Source organism: Ochotona curzoniae, unplaced genomic scaffold (genome assembly GCF_017591425.1).
Source record: "Ochotona curzoniae isolate NIBS_2020 unplaced genomic scaffold, NIBS_Ocur_1.0 contig_2210, whole genome shotgun sequence".
NCBI classification, from domain to species: Eukaryota; Metazoa; Chordata; class Mammalia; order Lagomorpha; family Ochotonidae; genus Ochotona; species Ochotona curzoniae.
Genome location: NW_024465369.1, coordinates 21,913,429 through 21,926,254, shown reverse-complemented (window position 1 = coordinate 21,926,254; position 12,826 = coordinate 21,913,429). Strand labels below are relative to the sequence as shown.

The 12,826-nt window shown below is 43.6% G+C and overlaps 1 protein-coding gene across 8 annotated transcripts in view; it reads right to left on the bottom strand.

The window, feature by feature from the left end:
- The window catches only part of PKP4 (plakophilin 4), a 222,306-nt gene extending 215,515 nt beyond the window's left edge, over positions 1-6,791 (bottom strand). For 4 of the 8 annotated variants that reach the window (XM_040971595.1, XM_040971600.1, XM_040971598.1 and 1 more), the window contains exon 1: positions 6,500-6,791. The gene's annotated coding sequence lies outside the window, so the exon portion shown is untranslated. The remainder of the gene's footprint in view (positions 1-6,499) is intronic. The other 4 variants (XM_040971596.1, XM_040971602.1, XM_040971599.1 and 1 more) reach the window with 1 other exon arrangement.
- Between the last annotated feature and the right edge of the window lie 6,035 nt (positions 6,792-12,826).

The following is a 12,826-nucleotide window of genomic DNA, read 5'->3' as shown; positions in this document are numbered from 1 at the left end:
AGGATGCATGACCAGGAAGCTGGTTTGGAAGTCTCCACCACAGTTATGCTGCTATGGGACACTCGGCACCATAATGCCTGCTGGCAGCAGCTGCTTTTCAAGACTTATCTCCTTGCTTTGTTAGCATCCTGCTGATCTCAAGCACTCATTTAAAAATTTAAATAGTAATTAATTTCGGACAGAAAAATACAGCTTAATTAATTAAATTATTAGCTGCCTTTTGGGCAAATGGTGTTAAATAATCAACACTCTAACAAGTTTTTCATAAACCGGCATTGTGTCAAATGGCCATTACCTAGGATGAACAATGCCACTATTGAATACATATGTAAAAAGTATGTTTCACATACTGCAAGTGTTTCTCTTCCACCTATTACATAGTAATCCCATCAGATTTCAGTTTCTAAAAGTAACAATTTGTTAACATGTATTTACTAAAACCTCCTACAACTTCTGTTAGTAGTATTTAGTATCTGAACATCATCTAAAATAGAAACTACATTTCTATTTCAAAAGTTCTTAATTATTGTACTGACTTTTTCCTTTTGCGTACAATCTCTTTCACAGTCTCAAACTCATAATAATAATTTTTATTCAGCTGTTTATCTCTTCCCTGAAATATGCTGTATAATTCCATAATTATTTTGACTAAACTCACAGAAATCAGGCCAACAATTTGCCAGACATATAATACATGCTGCCAAGTGTATCATAAAGCCACATAATGTAAGAATAAAAATGATGTCTTAGATGTATTAACTGCTGGCCTTGGGCCAGGCCCTGTTTGTAAGTGCTATGCATGTATTAACTAAGTTAATCCCCACAGCAACCACATGATATGGGTACTTCCATCGCTCATTTTTATAGATAAGCAAAATATGATCCAAAAGACCTATATAATTTCCCAAGTTATACAGTTAGCAAGGTACAGTGCCAGAACTGAACCCCAACATTTGAACAGCTATGACACCTCACTGCCTCCCAGCCAGACACTTTCAGGAGCCTCACTTGTTAAGCCCAAACAGTTAACTTTGGATGGGTCAGGGGAAGAGAGCAAAACCATGAATTCACTGTCTACATTATTGCTTCTGCCTTATTTTCTATTTAAATGAATGTAAAAGAAGTTCAAAAATCTCAAAAGAGAACTCTTAACTTCCCTTTCACTGCAATGTTTGAATACAAAGGGAACAGTGCTGACTACACACTATGTACATGCATGCTTAGAAACCCCTTCTCTTCCTTAAAAACAGAAGACACACAGGACTTCATGACTTTGCACTGAAATGTAATTTAATTCAACAAAACCCAAACTCTGCAGTTTTTAGAAAGGAGGATGCTATCACACAAATGTTAAATGATCTTTCAAGACAATAAGATTTAGTGGAAGACCACCCAAATCCTTGTTTGAGGTCTTTTTTTCCCCAAATTCCTCATGTGTGCAATTTAAGAAAGAGCTCCGGCTGGACCGGAATTTCAGGAACCTCCCATTCACTGTTTCCAAAGTTTATTTGTAAATGGAAGGTGGGTTTCTATGAAAAACCACATTCCAAGGTTTCCCAGGCCAGGCCCCTAAAGCCTGGAGAGTACTGGGAGAGCCTCACTTCACTTTACTGAACTGCCTAAGTAATATCTTTATGACAAAACCCATCTGCAGTCTAAATTCAATCTGGATTATCAGATAACACTTCTATATCTTTAGCAAGGACCCTGGGGTCCCTGAAAGGGTGCTTTCCCTCCTCTTCAGACAGATATGATAGTGACAGTGGTGATGGTAGTTGGGGAGGAGGGAGTGGGATTAACACCTTTGGATATTTGCAGCTCACCAATTTCTAATTAACCTACAGCATACCTAGAAGTCAAACAAACTTGGCTATCAAAGATAAACAGGCTGAGGCTGCCCTGTCTTCATCCCTGCCTACATTTCATTGTGACTTATATAGTTTGTGAGGACCATATGATACAGTACATGCTTACAGGAAGTAGCACCCACTCAAATAAAACTGCTCCACAGGACATGACTTAAAATAACTGACACATCCATATTATAATTTATACATTTCACAATGTTAAAACTTCATAATCAATTTTTAACAACATTTTATCAGCTGCAACAAATCATTATAAATGAGTCATAATAAACTATAATATTACCAGGAGTATGAATAAAATGATCAGAAATGTGGCCAACATTTATTGGTACATCAAATAAAAGTACATTCAAGTTATGGGGGGAAAAGCAATTTAATCTAATGATGAATGAAATGTCTAAAGCATTTCTAACTTTACCAGAAAAACACCATCAACAGATATCCCCAATATCAAAGGGATAGTACAACCTCAAAAAATTAATTTCAGGGATGGCACTATGGCAGGATAGCCTCCCCGTGTGGCTCTGGCAGCCCATATGGGCACCAGTACTAGTACTGGCTGCTCCAGTTCTCATCCAGCTCCCTGTCTGTGGCCTGGGAAAGCAGCAGAGGACAGCCAAGTCTTCGGGCCCCTGTACCACATGAGAGACCTGGAAGAGGCTACTGGTTTCAGATGGGTTCAGTTCAGGCTTTTGCTGCCACTTGGGGAATGAACCAGAGAATGGAAGATCTCTCTCTGTCTCTCCTTCTCCCAAACTTTGCCTCTCAAACAAAATCAAATTAATCTTTAAAAAAAAAAAAAAAAAAGATGAATTCTACTGAATTATTACTGACAATGTGAGAAATATCTGAAAGTTGTGGATCCAGAAAGCACAAGTATTATTCTTATTTATTTCTCTCTCTCTCTCGCTCTCTTTCTTCCCTCCCCTTTAACCCCCCCCTTTTTTTTTTCTTCCCCTCTCTCTTCCCTCCATCTCTCCCTGTAACTACTGTTGTTACAGCCTGGCATAAAATAGGTATTTACTTTAATTCTTTAAACATATCTAATACATGGTTTCCAATTCTTTTTTCTCTTCACTGCAAGAAAGCCACATGGAACCATTTAACACACTAAAGGAGCAATTATCTATCTCTCCCAGTACACGGAAGGCCTGAAAGCAACTTCCCAAATTGATGCCCGATTCCACGGATATGTGTTCCCTAGGCACAACCCCAGAATAACTGCTACTCTTTCCACCAATCAGGTATGAAGTTATGATGTTCTTTGGAATCAAGCACTGATTCCCATTACAACACATTTGTAAAAACAGCTTACTACTTCAAAGACTTCAGTAAAGGACTGCACTTACCAGATGGCTGGCATCACCCACGGTAGGAAAATTCTATACTTAAACTCTAGTCAACAACATGGGAATCACTTAGTTTACAAATGGGTGATAATCAGGTTTTTAAAAATTAATTGATGGGAATTTCAAATTCTTGAGTCACTTTGACAATGTGTACTGATCAGAAAAGCAAAACTGCAAATCCAAATTACTATAGGTTTAATCCAAGTGCTCAAGGCCATATAATTGCTAAAATTTTTTTACACTAAAATGAATTTGGTAGTTTCTTTAAACTCAAATGTTTCACAGTTATTTACATAATTAGATTTGTTCAGCTAGTCAATACAGCACTTTTTTTTCTGGCTAAAAAAACATACCTTTATTTTCTCCCTTCCTTTGCTCCTATATTTTCCATCACTACCTCTCTCCCCCCCCATGTCCCTCCCCAAAACAGTACAGATCAGTATACCTATACTTCAGTTTCCCCAATTTAGACTCTTCAGTATAACATACAAGACATCAAGTTCAGCACCTTCTTACTATGTAATAGTAGAGGGTGAGGCAAGAATACACTTTAATCAAAGCATGGTCTAATGTTTTTAGTTGTGAAGGTTCATCAGTTTAAAACTTCCCTGCAAATATCTTTAACCAGCACAATGTATTTCCAACTAGAAGCCTACTTTTTACCTGAGGCAGATAAACTATGTGCAACTCAGTCATATACACATAAATACATGTGTGTGCATACACATAGATACATACAAACTTGAACAGATTTTTAATCCAATGCAGCAAAGAAACTTGGTTCGTTCTTACTTTCTAATCTCAGCATCAAATTGAGTCAACCCCTCTTAAGCTCCTGCAATCTGATCTTGTTACATAATAAAAGTTTCCTGCTGGCATTCACAAACACCTCCCCAAGTGCCTCAACAGTATTACAGCACACAAATTAAACCTCAAAATGAGAAGCTTCACTGATTATAGATTTACCTCAACAACACAGCAACCAAAAGATGAACAACGTCAAATGCCAAGTATCGTTTTTTCTATTTTTCTTATTCGGTAGTTTAACTAAAAAAAGACTCATCTTACACTTTTATTTGCACTTGATCCACACAAAGTAGAGGTTGGATGACAGCTGATTGGTTGGACAACTGACATTATCATTTCACTGAACCTACTAAAATAACCAGCTAAAAGGAGGCTCATAGTAAATGAAATTTCCAAAGAAAACTGTCAAATCAAAGCACACTATGTGCTTCAACATCCAGACGCACGTATTTTCCAACACTGGCTGTTCTCTTTTTCATGGTGCCATTATCATAACTGCTTCACAGGCACCAAAATGAATACTTCTACCGTGATATATTGCATTTAAAAAAAAAAAGGCAGTCTCCTATCTTCCCTTAAAAAATGAAATTCCCTAGTTCTAGAGCAGCATCATGTCATCATTTTCCTTTTCTGGATTAAAGACAATAAAATGTGGTCAAAATTCATGCTATCCATCACTGATTTCACATATGAATAATTACTATTTTTCAAAGTTCTAGGACAGCATTTATTTTTGAGGCTCAAAAAACAAGAGCCTTTATTCTCCGGTAATAATTACATCTTGAAAATATACATGATTGTGGTGTCCCCATGTTACTCCAGTGGTAACTGACACGCCCCAAATTTAACTGTACCAGACAGTTCTATCTGTCCCATCGCTGACCAAACACTGCTTCTCTGTTTCTATTCATTATGTATTATACAAGGTCTAAACACAGACCACTATGAAAAGGGGGGGAAAAAAAACAGTTCTTCGGGTCCAGCAAAGTGCTGCATTCAAGCTCCCTTGTAGTTCATCCCCGTGCAGGCATCCTTGGTGAGAACTAAAATATTTGGCTGCAAGCTCATTAATCCAAGAGCCTTTGGCCCCTTGTTCCTGCAGATTTTCAGAAAATCCTAGCAAACACCAAGCGCTATCCAAACCTTGCAAACCAAACTTGCAGAATCCCGTGCAATGATTAATAACCTTGGCTGCACTGCCATAGGCAGCAAATTCACACTCCCGGCGACCAATGCAGTAAAAACCCAGAGGAAAGGCTAGCTCAAGAACTAGCGAGTTTCCCCTCCGCAGCCCTCTATGCCGCATGGAGAGAAGCCATGGGAGGATAGGAGTTCAGGGAGGCTCACCAGCTCCGAAGATGCTCTGGTGACCTCTGGCTGCGCAGGGAGAGCTGAGCTGGGAACGGGGCTAGTGCAGCCAGGCGGGCCTTGTGGACTCTGCCCCTGGTGCATTCCTCGCATTCCAGCACAATCTGTCGCCAGCCCAAAAGCTGGCAGCGTGCATCACCCCCTGGCCACACACACACACACACACACACACACACACCTGACTAATGCTGCGCCCTGAGCGACTGCAACTACCTTGGTGCCTCCACTGCCAGCGCTGTTTGTCGCACTCGGCCAACACGCAGCCAAATCTCAGCCCCATAGGTCGCCCCTGGCCTCACAGTTGGGGGAGCAGAAGGGAGAGGACTGGGACGGGCAGGGACGTCAGACCCGCCGGGGGTGCCGCAGCACTGTTCCAACTCCAGGCAGGCAGAGCAGAAAAGCAAGCAGAGGCGCAGGAGGGCAGCCTGGAGGCTAGGGAGCCGGGAACCGCAAAAGCGGAGCCTGAGCACTGCGAGGAGAGGGGTGCACGCTGAATCAAAGGCGGCGGAGGGACGCAGGACACGCAGGAGTGGGGGACTTTGGAGCAAACGCCACAGGACGGCACGCGCAGCAGGGCCGTGGGAGAAAGCGGCCAGCTCCACGGCCAGGATGTAGCCTTTGGGGCACGAAGGACAGCATGCTAGCCAGCCCGGAACACTGGGGAAAGGCGGGCGCCCCGGGGTGTCCTGCGCGCAGGGTGGAGAGGCAGGCAGCGGCAGCCAGGAAGGTGCAGGGCATACATCCAGGCTAGCCGGGCACGGCGCTCAAGTTCGGGGCACGGAGCCCGGGATTCAAGAAGCAACACATGAGGAAGGATCGTGCGCGGGGGTCCAAGGGAGACCCTCCAGGAAAAGCAAATGGAGGGTGAAACTTGTGCGCCCGCCGCGGGGGAGGGGAGCAGGCAGGCGAGTGCCGGCAAGAACACGAGGCGGGGCAGGAAAGCCGAGGCGGCCGCGAGGAGCGCGGTGGGGACGGAGTAACGGGAGGGAGGTGCCCGGCCCCGCGGCGGGCAGGTCCGGGCCAGGGCGCCGGGGCCGGGGAGGGGGTCTCGGGGAGTCTCGGGGCGCAGGAGTCTCCGCGCCCTCCCGCGTGTGCCCGCGCACTTACTTTCCAGGTCAGGCAGCTGCCGTCGTCGCTCCAGCGATCAGGGACATCCGCGCCGGGAGGGTAGTCGCCGCAGCGACACCCGAAAAAAATTAAAAAAGTAACGCGGCCGAGCGGCCACCCGCCCCTCCCTCCCCCACCCGCCCCCTCCCCCGGAGCGGCTCTCCCACCACCCCCGCTGGCGGCGGTGGCCAACCTGCCCCTCTACCCCGTGCCCATGGTGCCGCCTCCGCGGCCGGCGTCGACGCGGACTCAGCCCCGGAGCCCCCTCTACTGCCCAGAAGAAGCCGCCGCCGCCGCCGCCGCCCGCCCAGCCGCCAGCCCGCCTGCCCGGCCAGCCCCAGGCTCCCGGGAACGTCAGCACGCCGCCGTCCCCGGGACCTGCTCCGCGCCGGCCCGATTGGTCGGAGCCAGAAGCCTGGCCCTCCTCATTGGCCCGGCCCTCATATTGAACGGCCCAATGGGGGCTGCGGTCTCAGGTCGCCATAGCGACCGATGCTGTGAGGAGCGAGAGGGCCTGGAGAAGGTGGGGAGGGAAGGTGAAGGTGTCTCTGGGCCTCCGGCGCGGGAGGGGGCCTGGGGGCATTCCTGCTTGCAGGCGCTGGAGACCTGGGGCAGGTCTGGCTTTGCCTTCCTGTCAGCCCCGACTCTGCGAGGCAGGGTTTGTCCCTGGCGTCCAGGGCGGGAAGAACTGAGACAACCGTAGACCTAACCCCGGGCGGTGAGAGCCCGCGGGTGGGCGTTTCACTTTTCCTGCGTCCAGGGAGACCCAGGGCCCACGCCCTCTGACCTCTCATATGTGTGCAGTTTCTGCTTCTTCAGGTGAGTTTGCAGCCCATCTTTTGCATAGCTGCTTCCTCCTGACGTCACTGAGCGCTCTGAATTCTACTTGTGCCAGTCCTTCCCGGCCACCCCATCCCTTTCCTCAAAAAGCTCTCCTTGAAGGGGACAAAATTTCCTCCAGATGTTGTGTGTATCCGTGAGGAAACAGCTCACCGTTGGTAGGACGGATCTCAAAGGGTCAACACGTCTTTGGCGCGACCTCTGCTTCCCCAGGGCAACCTGTGGTCTCTCCCGCTGACGCCTCTGTGCCAAACACCTCTGACCCTAGGAGTTTGAAAGGTGCAGGCATTTCCCCTCAAGCTGTAGAAAGATAACAGGTGACACAGCCCATTCTTCATGCCTTCTGATGATTGCACCAGAGAGAAAAGGAACTAGATTACAGTTGATGGATTTTGTTTTCTATTTTCCAGTTTCTCCCTTAAATTTGATAAAGTCATGAACGGAGACATGATGTCAGCACAGCAAAACTCTTCGGCTTTAGTCATGAATCCTATTTTCATTTGAAGTCGCGTTGTGCTGCTTTGTCGATATCAGTTGGTTTGGGTCAATAGCTTTCACATTTACTTGCAGCCTGGTAAAGCAGGGCTTCAAGCATATATTAAACATTTAAACATGGTGTGGCACTAAGCTTGTAGCCCCTGGTCATAGTCTTAGTCTCCTGTCTCTGTGATTTGTCTTTTTGACACTAACCTCTAGTAAGAAGACTATGTTTCTGCCCCTCCACTTTGATGGGCCATTTTTGTATGAAAATGCTTGACAGAATTTTGGAAATTACAAAGACTTTGTTGAGAGAAATAGGCTAATGTGTGTGTAAGCTACAATGAGTGACTACTATCGTGAATTTGAACTTGGGTGATCTGCTTTGTTACTGGGTTTTATCTTACTGTAATAAAAGATGACAAGGATGTAAGATGAGAAATGTTAATATGGGAACTCCACCATTGGTAGTAAAATCTGAATGTAGTGGACAATCCTGTGCAGGGTTGGATTGTGACTCAAAATGGGAGAGTGTTCGTCCCAGATATTTTCAGGAGTGGGAAAGGGGCAGGCAGGAGTTGCTCTGTCATGCCTTGCCATCATAGAAATAAGCAGCTGTTGATTTCTGGCTATATTATTATTGTTGTGCATTTGTTTAAAGATAAAATGCAAACTTCTACAAGTAAATAAAATTTGCAAACAGTAATGATTTGCCTTAACATTTCAGTGCTATTGAATGGATGGAAGAATAATGTAATGGAAAAAGAAATTGGATGATGAATTTTTCTTGCCTTAGGCTAGCAGGGAAAGATTAATAAGGAACTTCAGTAATGTTTTCTCTTTTTTTTTTCAGATCACATAATTGACTAGAATTTTGATATTGTGTGTTTCATGTTTGTAGTGATGAAAATGTTGTTAAAATCCTGCACGAGTAACATCCCTTGAAATACGTTATCACTCAACATTAGTCATTGTCTTTGTTGCATTTGATTGAAGGATTTCCTTTGAACTTGCCTCTGCACTACTAAGCATTGCTAGGAATGGTTAGCGAACCACATCATTCTGATGACTATTGCAAACTTGGCTGCATCCTCACTGAGCCTCTAAATTCTCTATTCCTCAGGAGAGTGATTATCAAGACCTTTCCTACCACATCTGCCCTGTCTCTGCTTTCTTTACACCCCCACTATCCTTAGTCCTCTTCCATCCACAAATAATCTTGTTTCATGTTGACTGAGGGACCCAACATAAGATTTCTCAACTCTCCCAAACCTCAGTCTGATGCCATGCATCTTCTCCTCCTTTTCATGGTGGGTCTCCACACATATTCTCATGGTGGCCCTGTCTCATGGTGAGTCTCCACACACCTCTAACCTCAGACTCCACTTACACTCTTAAGCATGGGCTATCTCCTATTCAGTGTGATTTTGTCCTATTGATTATATTTCTCTCTTGGATTATATTTTATGTGTTCCCCTGCAAAGACTTTTCCTAGGCCTCCCAAATATCTGACCATTTGTAAAGCTACCTTTCTTTCATGCTTTCTCCACCTCCCATCCAATAGCCTTTCCCTTCATCAGGAAACAATCTTATGAGACTTTCTTAAGCAATGTAATTTTTTAACTCCATTGTTTTGGCCCTTGAATACAGCTAGAATTATTCTGAAGAGTATGCTCTTACTCTTCAAAATACAACTTCACTTTTCCAATTACGTTCTATCTTGCAAAAATGATTTTGCTTGCAAGTTACAATGACCCAACTTCAGACTGCCACTGAAGGGTGGGAATCAATGTAATTCAGCCTGAGAATCATTAGAAATGAAGGCTTAGGCCTGCTAGTCATACCGCCTGCATAAATCTCTGTGCTGAGAAAGGGAGCTGGGAGGAGGGGCCCAGAACAAGGTTAAAAAGCCAGAAGAGCTTTGGAGACTCCACCTGAAAAACAAATGTAAGCAGTAGGCAGCCAAGAAGCTTTTCAATTATCAGCTTAGAAAGAAGTGAACCTGAGCCTTTCAGGATGATGAAAATTTTGTAATTTTCCAATGTTTGCCATGTTCATATTAGCCCTAGTGATGAGTAGTAAATTCCTTTACAAATATGCAAGAGAAGACAAGGAATAAGGGAAAACTGAAACACTGTCTTTCTCCATAAACTTAGATGCCATAAGAGAGGCAGGAGCAATGGAGAGGAAGCTCCCCGAAGAATTTACTTGTGCTGATAGTGTTGTGTATTGTGTGTGTTGTATGGTGTGTGTGTGTGTGTCTGTTTAAAGCACTATTGAGACAGGTGTTGTGGCATAGCCCATTAATCTGCTATTTGGAATACCTACATGTCATCCGAGTGTCTGAGATGGAGTCCTGCTTCTACTTTCAGTCCAGTTCCCTGGAAGGAAGCAGATGATGACTTACATGCTTGGAAATGGCTGCCTAAATGAGATTCACACGATGTTTCAAGCCTCTGGCTTTCATCTGACTCAGTCCTGTTTGTTGGGGCTTTTAGGGAATGAGCCAATGGATTGAAAATTCTCTCCTCCCCTCCCCCTACTCTGTATGTATGTGAGTTGTCCCCTTCTCTCATTCCCTTTCAAGTAGATTAAAAAAATTCAAAATCACTACTGTTAAATCGCTAGGAATGTTCAAATATGCTAATGTTAGGAAAACAAAAATAAGGGTTGTTAAGAATTAACAATTGTTCTGCTTAGCTTTGTTCCAATCCCATCTCTATTTTCTGAATATTTGGATCACAGCCCCCCAACACTGTTTCAGAGATACATCCAGATTGTTAGCTATGAACTCTGTTCTGAATGTTTCCTTGCTTAATGCAGTGTCTCCAGAAGTTTGATTTTCTATTAGTGTTCTATATGTGGCACTTAACCCTGTGTCATGATGCACCTATTTGTGTATGAGGGAACTTTGTCCCCTAGAGGATGGATTTCATGTTGTGATCAATTTTGTGTCCCACCTTGTGCCTTAAGTTAGTAATGCTAAGCTAAACCATGGTTTGTTGATGCCTTTTTTAGAATGTGGAAGAATTTGACTTCTAACAATGAGAAATTAGGATCAATTATGTTGGAAGATAATTAGAAAAAGAAAAGATTAGGCATTCATCATGCAAAAGTGAGATTTAAAAAAAAAGTATGGCAAGTGGAATAGAGGATTCTTCCATGCGTCTTCCTAAGGGAGAAAGGTTTCAGATCTTATCACTACCAGGTCATGGGGAGGAATCTGGCTGCACCGGCTTTGCACCTGTTCAGAGCTACAAAACTCTATGTATTGGGAAAATTCACTGAAACTTAGTCTTCCCAAGCAGATTAAATGCAGGCACTTATTTTCTTCCCCCTCTTTATGAAGTATCTAAGTTGTCCTCTCTCTTGGGACATGGTAGGATCAGGGAAATGCAGCAATTTCACAAAATCGGAATGTTGTCAAACATCCTGTGTAGTGAAGACGTATTTCCTGTAACCTACATTCATGGCCCTTGAAGAAGGCACCCTGCACACTTGGGACCATGCATCTGGGTTGTGGCGTTACCCTTTGTGGGGGCCAAATGCAGCCAATCCATTGACTGACAAAGGTGCCAATCAGTTTCTTCTCCTGAGAATATATTTGTGAGAAAACAAATTAATAAGAGAGAGTAGGTGTTGTAACTTGAGGACTCCTGTGTGCATAACAAACCTCACTAAATAACCCCCTGTGTGCTATTTACTTCCTAGTTACCTAGGCATAACTTCACCCCACCCCTTGTAAGAAGCCTCATGCTCCTTTTGTCAAGCCTCAGCTTAAGACTTTATCCCCTTTGTAAGGTAGTATGTAAATCCCAAATGCTAAACCCTTGGATTGGGAGAACAGGTCAATAGCACCAGCTAGCAGAAATCAACAACTGCACATTTTTCCTGTTAATACATTTTGAAAACAAAAACAGGGGGAAAAAAGATGTTGATATATGCAGTGAAAGCAACCAACAAATTCAACAATCATTCATGACAAAAATGCTCAACAAACTTGTGTTAAAAAGGCAGCTTGCCTGATTTGATGCAAAGCCATTCATAGTGAAAGACTTGATGTTTTTCTCCTACAATTGAGAATACAGTCTTTGGTCCTATAAACTCCAAAAACACTTGATTTTTTCTGATACTAGTTAGTATTGGAATAAAAAAATTACAATAAGAATACTGATTCTTGGAGCTCAGAGAGACAGCCTAATGATTAAATCCTCACCATGCATCCACCAGGATCTCATGTGGGCTCCAGTTCTTGTCCCAGCTGCTCTGCTTCCCATCCAGCTCCCTGCTTGTGGCCTGCAAAAGCAGCAGAGACTGGCCTAAAGCCTTGGAACCCTGCACCCACTTGGGAGACCTGAAAGAAGCTCCTGGCTCCTGGCTTAGGAGGAGCTCAGCTCTGTCTATTAAGGTAATTTTGGAGTGAACCAGTGGACTAAAAGTCTTTCTCTCTGTATCTTTGCCTTTCCAATAAAAAAAAGTAGAAGAAATCTTAAAAACAAAATTCTTATCATCTCTTCTGTTCAGAAGAGTCTATGAAGAGTCTAGCCAGAGTAAGAAGGAAAGAAAAAATAATTCAAGGCATGTAGATTGGAAAAGAAAAATTAAGCTGTTGTGTTCACAAATAACATGATCATAATACAGAAAATCTTTTTAGACTGTATATACAAATACACTCATTTATAGCGTAACAATGAAAAGTGCTTTCTTAGCAGTTCTGCACTGTATGACTATCAAAGAAAGTGCTTACACAAATAAGGCAGCAGCACTATATGAAGGTAATAGAACCTTATGAAGCCACTCTCTTATATACAGTCCATCATTGGCTGAAAGGGCATCAGATGGTGCAGGACTTGCAATGCACATGTATTTTGGTAAACTAATAAATGAATTTAACTAGATCATGGCATTGTAATTTGAAAAGAAAACTCATCGATGTCTTAATTTGGATTTCCCTTATTGCCAGGGAACTGGAGCATTTTTTCATATGTTTGTTTGCCATTTGGACTTGTT